This window comes from Schistocerca serialis, chromosome 7, assembly GCF_023864345.2.
Source record: "Schistocerca serialis cubense isolate TAMUIC-IGC-003099 chromosome 7, iqSchSeri2.2, whole genome shotgun sequence".
Taxonomy (NCBI): domain Eukaryota; kingdom Metazoa; phylum Arthropoda; class Insecta; order Orthoptera; family Acrididae; genus Schistocerca; species Schistocerca serialis.
In genome coordinates, this window is record NC_064644.1 from 431116472 (window position 1) to 431131547 (window position 15076).

Genomic DNA, 15076 nt, shown 5'->3' on the forward strand with positions numbered 1-15076 from the left:
TCACCATCTTACTACAGTAGCCCATTACAAACACTACTGCAATGTTCTTAAAGGTGTCATTGGGAAGGAAAAAAAAGATGCGTATGCAAATAGAATAGCTAATTCTTAGGCTAAAATTAAAACCATATGGTCAGTTGTGAAGGAAGCGTCTAGCGAACAGCACAAGGCCGGGAATATAAACTCGATATGAACATAAAAATACTTCTGTTATTGATAAGTCAAATATATATACAGTATTTAAAAACTACTTTCTGAATGTAGCATTTGAATCAAATAAAAGCTTGGTTTCTACAAGAAATCATGTAACTCTCTTATAAAATGGCTTTCCACGACTCCTGTCTGAATTACATCTCAGTGATACTGACACGGGGGAAATTGGGCCATTATTTAAACTGCTAAAGACTAAGGACTCTCATGGATACAATGGGGTATCTATCCGTATACCAGAGCAATATGATGCATAAGTTAGCACGGTAGTTAGTCACATTTGTAGTTATTCCTTTAGGAATGGTCAATATCCTGAACGATTAAAACATTCAATAGTGAAATTGCTTTATAAAAAATGGAGAAAGGGGTAGTACAGATAATTTCAGAGCTTTTTCTATGCCATCGGTGTTTGCAAAAGTTGCTGAATAGACTGTATACAGGGTGTTACAAAAAGGTACGGCCAAACTTTCAGGAAACATTCCGCACACACAAAGAAAGAAAATATGTTGTGTGGACATGTGTCCGAAAACGCTTACTTTCCATGTTAGAGCTCATTTTATTACTTCTCTTCAAATCACATTAATCATGGAATGGAAACACACAGCAACACAACGTACCAGCGTGACTTCAAACACTTTGTTACAGGAAATGTTCAAAATGTCCTCCGTTAGCGAGGATACATGCATCCACCCTCCGTCGCATGGAATCCCTAATGCAGCCCTGGAGAATGGCGTATTGTATCACAGCCGTCCACAATACGAGCACGAAGAGTCTCTACATTTGGTACCGGGGTTGCGTAGACAAGAGCTTTCAAATGCCCCCATAAATGAAAGTCAAGAGGTTTGAGGTCAGGACAGCGTGGAGGCCATGGAATTGGTCCGCCTCTACCAATCCATCGGTCACCGAATCTGTTGTTGAGAATCGTACGAACACTTCGACTGAAATGTGCAGGAGCTCCATCGTGCATGAACCACATGTAGTGTCGTACTTGTAAAGGCACATGTTCTAGCAGCACAGGTAGAGTATCCCGTATGAAATAATGGCGGTGAACCGAGGAAGTACAGTACATACTGACGAAACTAAAATGAGCTCTAACATGGAAATTAAGCGTTTCCGGACACATGTCCACATAACATATTTTCTTTATTTGTGTGTGAGGAATGTTTCCTGAAAGTTTGGCCGTGCCCTTTTGTAACGCCCTGTATAGAAGTGTAATCGATCATTTCATTTCACATAATTTGCTCTCAAACGTACAGTTTTGTTTCAGGAGTGGCTTAACAACTAAAAATGGTATATTTTCTTTTATCTGTGAGGAACTGGAACGATTATGGAATTGAGTATATTATGGAATAATAGTAGTAGCTCACTATTGGTTCCTCTCATACGTTAAGAATAGACAATCAAAGGGAAAAAGCTAAGAGATGGGGTGTGGTTGGGGCAAAGTTAAGTGGGGTGTGCCTCAAGGATCAGTGCTGGGACTACAGGTGTTTCTTACACAGGGTGTATCGTAATTAATGGAGTAAACGTATACATTTGAAAGTACACGATACTAGATGCAAAAAAGTCTCAGGAAACATAGGGTCAAAAATGCATACCGTAAGAGCTACGAGCAATTTTTCATCTTCGATGCTGTGAAACAAATCTCTTCTACTGCAAGCTCTTTGCTTTCGATATTTTGTGAAGTGGCAGTATGGTCCAAAACAAGAAAAGAATGTAGAGTAAACATGTGCTCTAAAATGCATACCTTATAAGTTATAAGTATTTGTTCATTAGAAGAGTTATGTTTCAAAGTAGCGAAGATGAAATGTGTTCATAGCTCTTAAGGTATGCATTTTAGAGCACATGTTTACTTGACATTTTTTTCTTGTTTGGGTCCATACTGCAACTTCCCAAAATATGGAGAGCAAAGAGCTTTGAGTAGAAGAGATTTGCTTCATAGTATCGTTGATGAAAAATTGCTCGTAGCTCTTAAGGTATGCGTTCTCGACCCTATATTTACAGAGACTTTTTTGCTTCTACTATCGTGTACTTTTAACTGTAAGCGTATACGCCATTAATTATGATACATCCTTCATATGTAAATGATATGCCTTCTACCGTGACGTGGTTCTAAAATACTTCTGTTTGCTAATGACATTAGCTTGTCAGTGAAAGGTGTCGAGTGCAACATAGACAATGTATCAAATAGTGCTGTTCGACACGTAAGTTGTACAAAATAACTTCATGCTAAGGTAACGCTCAGCTTTGACGGTTTGAAACACACAATTCAACTAAGTGACATTTCGGTTACATGGTGTAACCATCTGATTAATGAAAACGTACAATCCAAATTCCTAGGTAGATGTTCAGATAGATGGCAAGCTGTCATGAAAACCTCACGTCCAGGGTCTTCTTCAAAAACTAAATGCTAGTGTATTTGCCGTTACAACACCGTCTGCAAAAAAGTGGTAGTCCAACAAGAAAGTGAGTCTACTTTGCTTATTTTCAGACGCGTGGCATCAGATTCTGGGGTGATATTTCCCATTCTAAAAGGGAATTTTGGCTCAGAAACGGCAGTTCGAGGAATATGCGGTGCAAGTTTGCGAACCTCTCGTCGCCTGTTCAGGAGTCTGAGAACTCCGACATTGGCTCACCACATATATTTTCTTTAATGTCGTTTATAGTTAACAGTATGGGCTTACTCCCAAGAAATATCAGCTTCCATTCAGGTGATACTAGGCAGAAATCCCGACTGCTTTTGGTTCGCGCCTCTTTGACTTCTGAGCAGAAAGGCCTGCAGTAGTCTGCTGCATCCCTTCTCAGTAACCTAACATAATACTTAAAAAAATCTTAATAACAATCTTCACACTTTCAAGTGTACATTGAAGATTTCCTCATGGCTCAGTCCTTTTTTTGTTTGAGGGCTTGTGGAAGAAACGTTAAGCCAATTCCTGTGTTATACTGTTAATTTTTCTAATACATACTCAGCAGCTTGTTGTTTCTCTAGAGTTTGTGTAAATTTTATTCATCTGTTTTCCTTTCTTTTGTTAGTTTTATGTGCTGATTCGTTCCGTGACCATAGGGATTTGCTCCTCAATTTTGTCCTACGGAAACAGATGTGTACAACAAAATAAAATAAAACAAGAGTCGAATGACATGGAAGAGGACCAGTAGTTCACAAAGGAGTCTAAAAATTGTAGCCTATTTCTCACGTTGTTCTATCTGTACATTGAACCAGCAGTCAATGGAACAAGAGAAATTTAGAAAAGACATTAGGATTTAGGGAGAAGAAATGTTAATTTTAAAGTTTGCTGATGACGTTATAATTTTGTCAGGCCTGCCAAAACCTTTGAAGATCAGTAGAACGGAACTGAAACTACCTTGGAAAGAAGCTACGAGCGGTGCACGCACCAAAATAAAAGCCGCGCGGGGTAGCCGTGCGATCTAGGGCGCCTTGCCACGGTTCGCGTGGTTCCCCCAGTGGAGGTTCGAGTCCTCCCTCGGCCATGGGTGTGTGTGTTGTCCTTCGCGCATGTTAGTTTAAGTTAGGTTAAGTAGTGTGTAAGCCTATGGACCGATGACCTCACCAGTTTAGCCCCATAGGAACTAACCACAAATTTCCAATTTCCAAAAATAAAACAAGGATAATAGAATGAAGCTGAATTAAATCCGGTGATGCTGATGAACTTAGATTAATAAATCAGTAAAAGTAGTAGATGGTCGAAGCAGAGATGATTATAAAAAATTTAAATGGTAGGAAATCTTCCTGAAAGTTTTGGATTGAGACAAGGGGGATAAGGAGCGTAGGCAATAAGTCAATGGAATCTTTTAAAATGTGTTACAACAGAAGCATTGTGAAGACTAGATAGGAACATTGGATAGCTAATGAAGAGGCAGCGAAGCAAATGGAGTCGAGGAGAAAAGATGTTTGTGGAACAATTTGACTAGGGTGTGGAGAAGGGGTAAAATTAAAGCAGGAGAGAAAGGCTTTATTACAGTAAGCAGTTTCAAACATATGTAGGGTGCAATAGTTATGCAGAGATGAAGGGGCCTGCAATGGATCGACAGCGTGCAGAACATGTGTTTAGCGATTAATGAACACTGTTCTTCTACAGTTTTGAGTTTGTTCCACCCCTCCCCACGAACGAATACTCTTCCCCATTCCGTATCTCAAGTCCTGGGTACACTCTAGCGAATCATTAACTTGCGAGGAACGTTAAGTAATGCCACATTTTTTCGGCCCATTTCGGTTAAAAAATGCGAAATTTGGTGTGGGACATCGTGGAATATTCCAGCTTCAGATCTATAGTTTCATGAAGCTCCGATAGATGGCTGCGCCGTACGTAGCTTTCAAAATGGCGGATGTTCCAGGAAGAGAGCTGTCATTGAGCATCTTTTGGCGGAAAACCAGAGCATCGCAGATATTCACAGGCGCTTGCAGAATGCCTAGGGAGACATGGCAGTGAACAAAAGCAAGGTGAGTGGTTGGGTGGGGTGTTTGTCATGATGGGAACAAGGTCGCACATACCTGTCCGATCTCCCATGTGCCTGTCGCTCACAGCTGTGACGCTTGCGATGTGTTCGTCTCCACAAAAATGCAAAAGAACTTCCCCTTCTCCACGACAACGCAAAGCTTAACACAAGTCTGTGTTTCCAAGAGTAGCTCACAAAACTTCATTTGATTGTTCTTCCTCATCCACACTACGGCCTGGATGTCGCACCTTCCGACTTCTGTCTGGCCCAATCAATGATGCACTCCGAGGGGAGCCGTACGTGTGATTATTGATGTAGCAAGACACTGGCTCCGACGCCGACCAGTAAATTGGTACCATGCGGAACACAGGCCCTCACACTAAGGTGGCGTAAGGCCGCTCTATTGAATGCAGATCCTGTTGAAAGATACGCTTTTGCAACTCAAAGAGAGGGGAATAATGTGGTGTATCGGAATCTTGAATAAAACCAAGCCGCTTTCGGAAACAAAAAAGTGTTTCATTACTTTGAACAATTTTAATAAACACTTTTGGAACTGCGATCAAAAAAATTTTAAAAAAGTTTTCTTTAAAAATTCAGTCTTGTTTACACCACGTATGCTACAAGAACATAGGTGTCAAGTTTCGATCATATCACATGACCATCATCAGACCTGTAATTTAATTTAGAAAGTAGTAGAAAGCTTACTACACTCCTGGAAATGGAAAAAAGAACGCATTGACACCGGTGTGTCAGACCCACCATACTTGCTCCGGACACTGCGAGAGGGCTGTACAAGCAATGATCACACGCACGGCACAGCGGACACACCAGGAACCGCGGTGTTGGCCGTCGAATGGCGCTAGCTGCGCAGCATTTGTGCACCGCCGCCGTCAGTGTCAGCCAGTTTGCCGTGGCATGCGGAGCTCCATCGCAGTCTTTAACAATGGTAGCATGCCGCGACAGCGTGGACGTGAACCGTATGTGCAGTTGACGGACTTTGAGCGAGGGCGTATAGTGGGCATGCGGGAGGCCGGGTGGATGTACCGCCGAATTGCTCAACACGTGGGTCGTGAGGTCTCCACAGTACATCGATGTTGTCGCCAGTGGTCGGCGGAAGGTGCACGTGCCCGTCGACCTGGGACCGGACCGCAGCGACGCACGGATGCACGCCAAGACCGTAGGATCCTACGCAGTGCCGTAGGGGACCGCACCGCCACTTCCCAGCAAATTAGGGACACTGTTGATCCTCGGGTATCGGCGAGGACCATTCGCAACCGTCTCCATGAAGCTGGGCTACGGTCCCGCACACCGTTAGGCCGTCTTCCGCTCACGCCCCAACATCGTGCAGCCCGCCTCCAGTGGTGTCGCGACAGGCGTGAATGGAGGGACGAATGGAGACGTGTCGTCTTCAGCGATGAGAGTCGCTTCTGCCTTGGTGCCAATGATGGTCGTATGCGTGTTTGGCGCCGTGCAGGTGAGCGCCACAATCAGGACTGCATACGACCGAGGCACACAGGGCCAACACCCGGCATCATGGTGTGGGGAGCGATCTCCTACACTGGCCGTACACCACTGGTGATCGTCGAGGGGACACTGAATAGTGCACGGTACATCCAAACCGTCATCGAACCCATCGTTCTACCATTCCTAGACCGGCAAGGGAACTTGCTGTTCCAACAGGACAATGCACGTCCGCATGTATCCCGTGCCACCCAACGTGCTCTAGAAGGTGTAAGTCAACTACCCTGGCCAGCAAGATCTCCGGATCTGTCCCCCATTGAGCATGTTTGGGACTGGATGAAGCGTCGTCTCACGCGGTCTGCACGTCCAGCACGAACGCTGGTCCAACTGAGGCGCCAGGTGGAAATGGCATGGCAAGCCGTTCCACGGGACTACATCCAGCATCTCTACGATCGTCTCCATGGGAGAATAGCAGCCTGCATTGCTGCGAAAGGTGGATATACACTGTACTAGTGCCGACATTGTGCATGCTCTGTTGCCTGTGTCTATGTGCCTGTGGTTCTGTCAGTGTGATCATGTGATGTATCCGACCCCAGGAATGTGTCAATAAAGTTTCCCCTTCTTGGGACAATGAATTCACGGTGTTCTTATTTCAATTTCCAGGAGTGTAGATTGACAATAAAATATGACAAAATGCTTATAAGGATAAAATACAATAAGACTTGTTATACCCATGGCATCCTTCGAAAATAGTAGGTGGAACACTCTTCTCAGCTGCTGTTTGTCAACTGCCAGCAAGTGACGGGCATACGCTTAAATACGAAGATGCTCCGCCTACCTCTTCTCCCTCTACCTTACGTCAACCAGTCAGTGTAATACGGGCTCACATAATCGTCAAAAACGTAAAAAAAAAGTACAATAATAACATAGTAGTTATGTATAAAATATCTCTTTAAAAACATGGAACTACTTAAATATTGTATAAAATATCAATTAAAAGCTTTAAAATAACTGTACAGACGATGTATACTCAGTGTGCCCTCTGTGGGCTAAGGTGGTACAACCACAATGGTTTCAAAGTCAACGATGTTGTGAAGGTCTTTGGCATTGCGGCATCATAACGATATGTGAGTTGTGACTCGACTGCAAGTATACAGCTATTCCAGATTCAGTCTGTCTGTCTTATATTAACTTTATTTGCCACTGGTGATATATGTTATAATGGAACGATCAGCTGCAGAGTGCTATGACATTACATACACTTTTTAAACTGTCTTAAAACTGTGGCAAATAAAGTTAATATAAGACAGATTGAATCTGGAATAGGTGTATACTTGCAGTTGAGTCACAACTCACATATCGATATGATGCCGCAATGCCAAAGACCTTCACAACATCGTTGACTTTGAAACCATTGTGGTTGTAGCATCGTAGCCCACAGAGGGCACACTGAGTATACATCGTCTGTACAGTTATTTTAAAGCTTTTAATTGATATTTTATCCAATATTTAAGTAGTTCCATGGTTGTGAAGAGATATTTTATTCATAACTATTTTTATGTTATTATTGTACTTTTTTACGTTTTTGACGATTCTGTGAACCCGTTTTACACTGATTGGTTGACGTAAGGTAGAGGGAGAAGAGGTAGGCGGAGCATCTTCGTATTTAAGCGTATGCCCGGCACTTGCTGGAAGTTGACGTCACAGCAGCTGAGAAGAGTGCTCCCCCTACAATCTTCGAAGGATGCCATGGGTATAACAAGTTTTATTGTATTTTATCTTTATAAGCATTTTGTCATATTTTATTGTCAATCTAGTAAGGTTTCTATTACTTTCTAAATTAAATTACAGGTCTGATGATGGTCATGTGATATGACCGAAACCGGTCACCTATGTTCTTGTAGCATACGTGGTACGATCAAGACTGAATTTTAAAAAGAAAAATGTTTCATTACTTATCGAACTCCCCTCGCAGCAAGGAAAGAAGTGGTACTAGTATGAAACCCTGTGGGAACCCTACATGACAGAACACCAGTAGAATGCTATCTTATTTCTTGCTGTAATCGAGCACTATCGAAATCTTTCTGCGGCGTACGTGTACCATCTCATACCAACCTCGCAGATGCCACGTCGATATTCCAGCTCCAGCACGCTCTTCCGGAGCAACGCGCGGCTGCATATTCGGCGGCTGCTGCGTTAGGTGCGACTCCCGCTCCGGCGATGGGCGCTGCTCTTGTCCGCAAGCAGCCGCGCTGTGCTTCAAAGGAGTAAATTAGAGCAGAGAGTCCCGCCTCCCAAATTTTTATTACGCATCGAACTTTAAATGACCGGGCGGGGCGTCTGCGGCGGGGCGCCACTTTCAGCGGAGTCCGCCCGCGCTGGCACAGTAAAACCGTCGTATAACGCCTTTTAAACAGGGCTCATCCAGCGTTATTCCGGTAGATACTCCGCCAGCCAGCGAAACTTCACAAGCTTAAAATTCATTAAATTGCGCGGCTATGGTAAGCGAACTGGTTGTAAAGTCCTACCTCTGCAGTGAGTGTGTGTGTGTGTGTGTGTGTGTGAGAGAGAGAGAGAGAGAGAGAGAGAGAGAGAGAGAGTGAGAGAGAGAGAGATAGAGAGAGCGCGTGTGCATTTGTGTGTGTGTGGGTGTGTGCGTGGGTGGGTGGGTGGGTGGGTGCAGAAGCGGCTAAGTAAAAAGGAACGAAGCAGACGACGTCACGGACCTTTTAGGCAGCAATACGGTGCATCAAAACGCTGCGGGGGATAAATAGTGAGAGAAAAAAGGCTATAACTGAACGCAGGACGGAGATGGAGCAACAGGGTAATCGTGCACGGACAACATGGACAGATTCCGCAGTGATGACGACACCAGATGTGCGATGGACTTACCGGCTGACCATAGATGATGTACAACGCGCATGGTGTCATTATATTGAAAACGAGATGTCGGTCAGCTGACTGGTGGCAGCGTCCATATACATGCGAATTCTGGAATACTGTTCCAGTTACCTATATCTTACCTGCAGTATTTTCAATAAAGGTTTCTCTATCATAATGGTGTGATGTTGTGTAAGGTTTGGTTGCATCGAGAGATACGTGAAATAATGGAATATATCGTCCCATAGGCAAAGCTGACTTAAAAACATAGAATATACAAGAACATTTTTCGAGATCATATCAGTGAATTTACAGGCTGAAGCTAAGGAGTGACATCGTCACAACCCAGACGGAAATGACCTATTCGAGAGTATTATTTTTGCCTAAATAGGTGTGTTAAAATTGAACCAAATGGTTCAAATACCTCTAAGCACTATGGCACTTTATATCTGAGGTCATTAGTCCCCTAGACGTAGAACTACTTATACCTAACTAACCTAAAGACATCACACACATCCATGCCCGAGGCAGTATTCGAACCTGCGACCGTAGCAGCAGCACGGTTCCGGTTAAAGCGCCTAGAACCGTTCGGCCATAGAGGTCGGCTACGAATTGAATGGTGATATTATATTTATCTCGTAAAAATACGTCGTCCTTGGATCAAAACCTTGATTAATTACCAAGATTTAGAAATGGAAAATGTTAATATCCGACTCACTGCAGAAGTTATTCCTATAAACAACGTTTTCTAGTAAATTATGGTTCTTGTCCTAATATTGTTTCGGAATCTGTATTCATTAGAGCTATAGTCATATAACATGAACGTCTATTTTGTGTAAAAACCAGACGTTACGGATAGAAATGGATCTCATTTTTATAAAAAAATATAATAAAATATTTCACACATCTTTGCCTTTTGTGGTGTCGATGTGCTAAGTGTTTCACATTGGAACGAAAGTAGGAATTCACTAAGGAAATGTAATTCTGTCGCTTATCAAAAGAAAAAATTGGCGATACAATGTCGAAACTCTTCGTTATCCTTTTAAGCGGCCAAATGTGAAAACGACAAACATCGCATTACCGTTGGGAGTTTCGGAGAAATGTGGGTTAATTATACTACTACATGGATAACACTAATAAAAGAGGTTGTTTACTCGTAAAATTCAGCACTTGATTTCAGTTACAAATGAGAAAAATTGTAAGTATAGGCTGTGCTTCGCATAGTGACAGAAAGCCGGCTTTTTCCCCTGCGTTACGTAACAATCCTCATCACAGCACAGATAACAGCATACATCGTCTGTATGCGTCTGTGGCCTAAGGATTCACTAGAACCTGGGATAAATTCGCTATATAAAGACCTTTTAATTATGCAGTACCGTCTGACCCAAGCACAAACAATTCTCACAAGACTATTACAGTTTTTTTAACCATATGAGGGCTATTCATAAATTCACCTCCGATTGGTTATAAAAAGAATACATAACAAATTTTATTACACAATCTGATCTTACATATTGATATTATTTTTCCAAAAGGTTGCGATCAAAATTCACACATTTGTAGTACCGTTACACCATCTTCCTTATCCCTTCATTAAAGAACTGTGCTGACAACGTCCATGATTTCATCGTCGTCTATAAAGTGCTGGGTAACCAGCCGCGCCTTCATCTTGGCGAAGAGATGAAAGCCGCTGGGTCACAAGTCCAGACTATAGCGATGGCGTTGAAAAAGCTCCCTGCTAAAACATCTGTTTCCTTAGTTCGCTTTGCAATATGGAATCGCGCATTGTTATGAAGGAGAATGATTCCTTCGGTACTCATCCCGTGCCGATTGTTTTGGATTGGCGTTCGGAGATTCGTAAGAGACCTACTGTGATGTTACAGTATTCTTACGCGTTACCCCATGAAATTTGTTTTCAAAATCTGCGATCCCAAAAAAACCGTAATAATTAATTCGGTTTAATAACGTCTGTGTGAATTTTTTGAATTCATTGGGAGAATGAGTGTGTATACACTGCTTGGATTTCTACATATTTTCGAAGTTCACCAACTGCACACACGTCTCGATTCAATTCAAAAAAATTCTCCTGTCTTTCATGGTAGCGCTGAAGGAAATTCTTGGAGGAATCCATTCTTTCAGTTTTGTGAGTATCGGTTAGGCATTTTGGTGCCAACCATTAAAAAAAAACGGTAGCTTAACATCTCTGTAACACCGTTAAAGGGTCTGAGGCACTCCTTCAGAAAGTTCGGAAATTGTGAATCGACTTCTCGCACGCACATTAAGTGCATACCTGTACAAGCAACCTTGAATTTCCTTTCGTTCGATTCAAAGTATGGAGTGACTTATAACCCCCTTCTCACACATACACGACACAATGGACGATGAATTTCGGTCGCATTTGCTCCTTCTGCTTGCAGAAATAGAATGTCAGAATGTACATTGCAACTGGCGGGGGACGCGGTAACACCGTCCATCTCAGTCACTTGTTGCTTACGCTGACGAACGAAGGAGACACGTGACCTTCAAAGTGTCCTTTTGAAACTACGCAAGTGCCATGAGACTACTACGATTTTTTAGATTTTTGAATGGTCGGTTTGGTGTTTATTTATGAATAGCCCACGTACAAAGGCCGGAAAATGCAGTATTCATTCTTCACCAATTCACGGAAGTATCTCGATACTATCAGATGCAAGAAGTCTGTTCCAGTTGCTTAAACATGAAAACTGGGGAAAAGCGCAACAATAAGTACGTAACGGCAGTATGGTTTCAGTGGCATGAACGTTTCCGAATAGATAAATACATTATATCTATGTGGATGATTACTCTTATGAGAGTCGACAAGTATGAAGTAGAGGGTACATTAACTAGAAAAGATACAATATCTGGAATCCGTTTCAAAATTATTATACCATTTGAAGATCCCATAAATGAATATATAATGTCATGGAGCAGCAATTATGATTGTATTTCATTTGATGTCCTACATCTCTACATAACTGTCATACAGTTTACTACTTTCAATTTGTGCTCAATCACATCTCCAGTTTTAGCAAACAATTGAAAGGCTGATATACGACTGACTGGATCAAACCGGAACGGTTTACTTTATGTGAGCTTCGTGAATGCTTTCTTAACAGTAGAATGCTTACTGCTTGTACTGCTTGTGATACTTCTAGTATTTAGATACGACCTGGTAAATGTCGCTTTGGTTTGTTGCTCAGGCTTTAAAATTGTTTACCTGTTACTCTTAACCTTTCTGTTTTAGGCACACTGTAATGTTTCCGTAATTTTTTTTCAGATCTGAAGACGAACTGGTCCACAAATCGGAACTTCTCATCTAGGTAGTCAGTTATCGTGATCTAGATGGAAATAAATGTAAATATTTACTGATCTGCTGCAGTACATCAAGAACAACAGCTGCAGATTTTCTCACAATACCGCTATGTAAAAAGTACGATGTGAGGAAGACTTGTTCAGAAAATTATAGACTTTGACGTACCCTTTCTGGTTAATGGTGTCTAAAAGTTTTTAAAAATCTAAAAATAAATATCTTAACGAATATTTATTTATATTTATTTCAAACTGAGGCACAGGAATCAGAAGTCAAAATCCAAATATTCTTGAGGATATACGTTTCCTTAGTTTCCTTCTTCTCTTAGACAAATTTCTTCTTAAATATGTATAATCTGATTGTTGTCGATCTCTTAAGATATCTGACCCCTTTAAAATGTATGCCGCTGTCTGTAGTTGTTCGAATCTTACATCGTAATAGTGAGATAGTTGCATGATTTTTTACTTCAGGGAAGAACAAAAGAATGTATCTCCAGCTCAATAAAGTATGTATTTCACCTAAAAAAGAAAACAAATGAAGCTTCAAAAACAAAAATAAAAGTAGAAGATGAAGAACATAAAGTCTTGGTACGCAGGGGAATGACAGAGTTCCAGGTTTAATTTGTGTATCGAAGAAACAATGAATTGAAGGAGATTCTCAGAAAAGAAATAAAACTGCTAAACAATCATTATTGACAACGCTGGGACTTACGCATTCTGGCCTAAAGTCATACAGAACAGCTATTTAATGAAATGGACATCACACTTAACAGAACGACTTGAAAATGAATAGTCAGCACGGTATGCGGGAAGAGTGATAAAACGGAGAATAGCGACTTGCAACAAATGGAAATTAGTTAAGGCAGGACGGTGACAAACGGGAAATAATTCTCGTATCTACAAAATAGGCGCACAATATATATGAAGCAGATTAGAACATTAATCTTTATTCAAGAAAATAATTCTTCTGATATCAAATACAGACACGGAATTGATGAGGACTTTCCCTGAAACTGTACGTCTGGAGTACAGCATTATATGAAAACTACACGTCGTTCGTGAGAAAATCGCAAATAAAGGGACGGGAAGCACTGAAAATGCATGGTTTCACAAATTACGAACTGATAATATGCCAAAAATAATAGGCGACTAAAGATGTCTGGAAGAAATTGTTACTATAAAAAGGCACGAGTTACGTCATAATCGAACCGTTAACTTACCACTGACTCGAACAGTATAATGGAACGTAGGCGGAGACGTAAATTAAACAATGTGAAACAAATTATGGAATCAATGGATGTACTAGGTATATGTGGATGAATATATTAGCATAAAGTATGAGAATATGATGGACGGCATATAACTAATAGTTGTTCTGCAGACAAACTAATAAACAGGAAATGCAGGAATTTCGTTTGACATTACGGTGAGCTCGCAAGTGCATGTGTGGTTAGACAAGAACTAAAGAAAGTAAACTGAATCTATTGGCCAACAGATATAAGCGAAAGGTAAAATTAATAAACATATTTTCACTGTTTTTACGCTTATTTTCAGTTTTAATGTTGCAAAAGTGAACGTGCAGATTAAAAGTATAACACCTCGTTGAGTCGACGTCGTTGCAGATGTAGATATAGCCGAGCCAGGGAATAATGGCGTGAGAAATTTGATCATACTTATTAAAGTGTTCCGGGCTATTATGCCGTGGTAGGACGAAATTCTTGTTGAAATCCGACTATGACGTAACAGCCCGGAACATTTTAATAAGTGTAAGACATTAAGCAATGAAAGTACATTTTACAAGAAGATTGATGTAACGTAGTGAACGAACTAGGATAGCGTTCGTTCCATGTGATTTATGGAAATCAGGTGGAAGTTAGGATAAATTTTGTTTATCGCGAAGGGACGAATGAGATAAATAATTACAGTGTTGTAATTGATCTGATCAGCCATACAATCAATTCTAGGACAATTCCACGTAAACATAACGACTTGTCATACCTTTGAAGAACTCCAGTCCTGTGACTCACAAAAGTAATATTAACTTGATGCTCAAGAACCAAACGACGGCATGAGGGCTTCGTAAGTACTGTGACAGAGTACTAGAGAGTGATTTCTTAAGCAGGTCAAAGCCAGTTACATCATTACAACAGTTGCATATGATTTTCACTGCACACCAAAAATAAAAAGTATTACGAGCTGATAGCTGCTTTTTGAACACAGAAACAATACCCCGAATTATTTAACTGAGGATATTCAGAAGGGCGTTTTACTCCTCACATCCCAAATAGTGTCTTAACTACTTCAACATTTCGATTATGCCTACAATAAATAAGTTACCTATCAGACAAATATCGCTCTTGAACTAACGCTTACCGCAAGGATGCTGAGAGAGAAAGCTCGTTACACACATTTCCGAACAGATTTACGCTGTTTCGAAATTTGACGGAAATTTTCCCAAAGCTGCCATTATTAAACAACTTAATCAGCCGACAACCCTGTTCAAATAGCTTACGAGAATGAAGCCGGGTAACGTCGTCGACAACCGCCGAAGTTCCCGCCAGGAGCACACCCTGCCATTTTCAAGCCAAAACTGCAGAAAGAAAAGGGCCGTGCAAGCGAATTTCAATCCTCGGTTTTCACAAAAACTACGTAAAGAGAACACACACACACACACACACACACACACACACACACACAGTTAACACTAGCGCCATCACACACGAGATGGACGACGTCAGAAATCAAC